The following is a 2602-nucleotide window of genomic DNA, read 5'->3' as shown; positions in this document are numbered from 1 at the left end:
GTTCTGTCTGCTGTACAGGAAGTTGCAGCAACACCAACAATGCTCCCAATTAAGAAAGTTTGAAGCAACCCCTGATGTAAATCAGTGTGGAAAGCCCAAAACCTAAACGTTATATAAACTTGCAGGTTTCTGCATGTGAGCAGAGGATGGTTGTAATTAGTTCAATTCACTCTGTTATATTTACTTGAGTATTTTTTGATGAAAATTTATTTTCAAGGGTTGTTTTACTGATAACACCTTAAAATACCTTTACTCTGACATGAGTGAAATGTTTTGTTACTAAAAAGCAAGTTAATGTTTATATTGAAATTAGTAATACATTTTTGTACACAACCTTACTTAAACCTATCATAAGATTTGGAGGTTAAGCTAAGATATACTGTAGTGAGGAGTTAACATTGGCACTGGAGGTACTGATTTCATAATTTTATGATTAAAAGAAAATTTGTTTGGAAAAGTGTTTCTTCTGTTGGATTATTTTTCACTTGCATCATTTGTTTGTATTAGATATTTTATTATAGTCTTTAAAATAACTGAATCTGTAATTAAACAGAGACTAAATCTAAATAAACCAAGACAGGTTAGTGACGTTTGATCGGTTTATTGAACAGGTTGCTATGAGAGCGGGACTGAATCTGTGTGGAGCAACAGGCTGCAGGCAGACAGGCGGGCAGATTGTGTGAGGTTTACCAGTTAGTGATCCAGGAAGGGAAGGCAGGGAGTTGAGAGGAGCTTTTCCGAGTGTGATCCAGAGAGAGGGCAGCAGGCAGTCCAATCAGAACGATTCATTGATCTGGGGATCCAGAGGCAGAGCAGAGAGGATAATCAGGCAGGCAGAATCAGACAGGGGTCAGGCAGGCTCGGAATCAGGAGACAGATCGGGTCAGAAACGGGTATACAATCAGATATTCCTTTAGATGCTGAAATATTCTTACCGGGTTGGCACGAGATAATCTGGCACAGAGGACTGGTCTGATGAGGTTTATCTACTGATGGAAACAGGTGACTTCGGTCAGAGCGGATTGCGGACGGTTGGAGAAGAGCTGGTGTATGGACTGAGTGATCAGGCCAGAATCAGTGCAGAGACCATTACGGAATCTTAAGATAACTTTACATTTTGGTCTGTCTGTTATTCATAATTTTAAACCTAAGATAAAATGAAGTTACTAGGCGCTTGAATAGCCTTTTTACTAAATTCGATTTTACTCTAATTTGATAATNCAGTGTTTCTAGTCCAGTCTGACTTATTGTTAAAGTACACTCCCAGGTGCTTATACTCCTCCACAGTGTCAACAGGAACCCCCTGGATGGAAACAGGGGTCACAGGTGTTTTTGTCCTCCTTACATCCATTATTAGCTCCTTAGTCTTTGTCACGTTGAGCTGCAGGTGGTTCAGCTCACTCCAAGTGACAAAGTTGCCCACCACAGTCTTGTATTCACTCTGATCAGCTGATTGGAAGCAGGTGTGGACAGAACAATCTAGCAGAAAGAAGACGGACACTAGAGGGCAAACAAGAAATACATAAGAACTCACATACAACCAGAAAAGTCCACAAAATGGGAATGAAACAAATAAAACTAGAAAACACAGAAAAACATGAATCAAGGTGAAACTGAAAACTCAAAAAGAAAACTGAACCAGCACAAAAAAGTGCAGGATCACGAAATTAAGATCATGTTCAGTTTGGTCCAAAACATCAGTGTGAGGATTTGACGGTGGATCTTTAACCTTCTGGTTTTCTGCAGATGACCAGAGCTTCTTCCGTGGTTTTTATTACATTTTCTCCCTGATTGATTGATGTATTTTTAACAACACTGTGCTTGTGTTTTAGAGGTCAGAACCGCAGACAGAGAGCAGAATCTCCAGGATCTAGCTGTCCGTCTTTGAGAAGTGACAGGTCCAAAGGACATCCTCTAAACTTCAGTAGAGAACCTGGACCCTCTGCCACAAGGTAAGAAACCAGCATCTGATAAATCAGTATGATTTAATAGATATTATATATTGTATTATTTTTTGATCATCATCATCTGAATATACTTCATTTTTATTTTAACTTAAAAGGGCTAAATCCTGTATCATGATTACAAAGGAAAAACTTTGAAAATAGTCATTTATCTTCAAATAATACAAAATACACAAAGCGTTGGTCCATATAGTGTTAACTTTGTCCTGTTTGAGCCTGTAAAGAGGTTTACACCCTGTGCAATCAGCAGATATAAACAGCATTGTGCACTGCTTGGAGCCTATATAATCAATTTAGAAATTTTAACAATAGTGAGTGTGGTGCAAATTCAATTCAGTTTAATTATTTTGCACCAATTCACAACACACATCATCTGAGGTCACTTAAGAGATAATTCAACTAGATCTTCCAGTCGAATTGATTCACAGTTTTCTATCTATGGAAAACCAGTTGATTGCTACGATTCCTTAACCTGTAGTGACAGTGAAAAAGGATAACTCCTTTTGAACAGGAAGAAACCTCCAGCAACACCAGGCTCAGTGTGAGCGGCCATCTGCTGAGGCCCACTGGGGTTCAAGGAGACAGAAGCAGGCATAGAAAAAGAAGCATAGAGGACTTCCGGATCGGATCACCATCAC

At 39.1% G+C, this 2602-nt stretch overlaps 1 protein-coding gene across 1 annotated transcript in view; it reads left to right on the top strand.

The window, feature by feature from the left end:
• Window positions 1-1836: 1836 nt before the first annotated feature.
• Window positions 1837-2602, top strand: part of nlrc3 (NLR family, CARD domain containing 3) — a gene marked incomplete at its 3' end in the record, with an annotated part of 68459 nt that continues 67693 nt past the window's right edge. Inside the window, exon 1 of the mRNA XM_015403596.1 lies at window positions 1837-1952. The remainder of the gene's footprint in view (window positions 1953-2602) is intronic.

Source organism: Cyprinodon variegatus, unplaced genomic scaffold, assembly GCF_000732505.1.
Source record: "Cyprinodon variegatus isolate N-32 unplaced genomic scaffold, C_variegatus-1.0 Scaffold1526, whole genome shotgun sequence".
NCBI classification, from domain to species: Eukaryota; Metazoa; Chordata; class Actinopteri; order Cyprinodontiformes; family Cyprinodontidae; genus Cyprinodon; species Cyprinodon variegatus.
The sequence above is the reverse complement of the archived record's forward strand: the minus strand, read 5'-3'. Positions and strand labels throughout refer to the sequence as shown.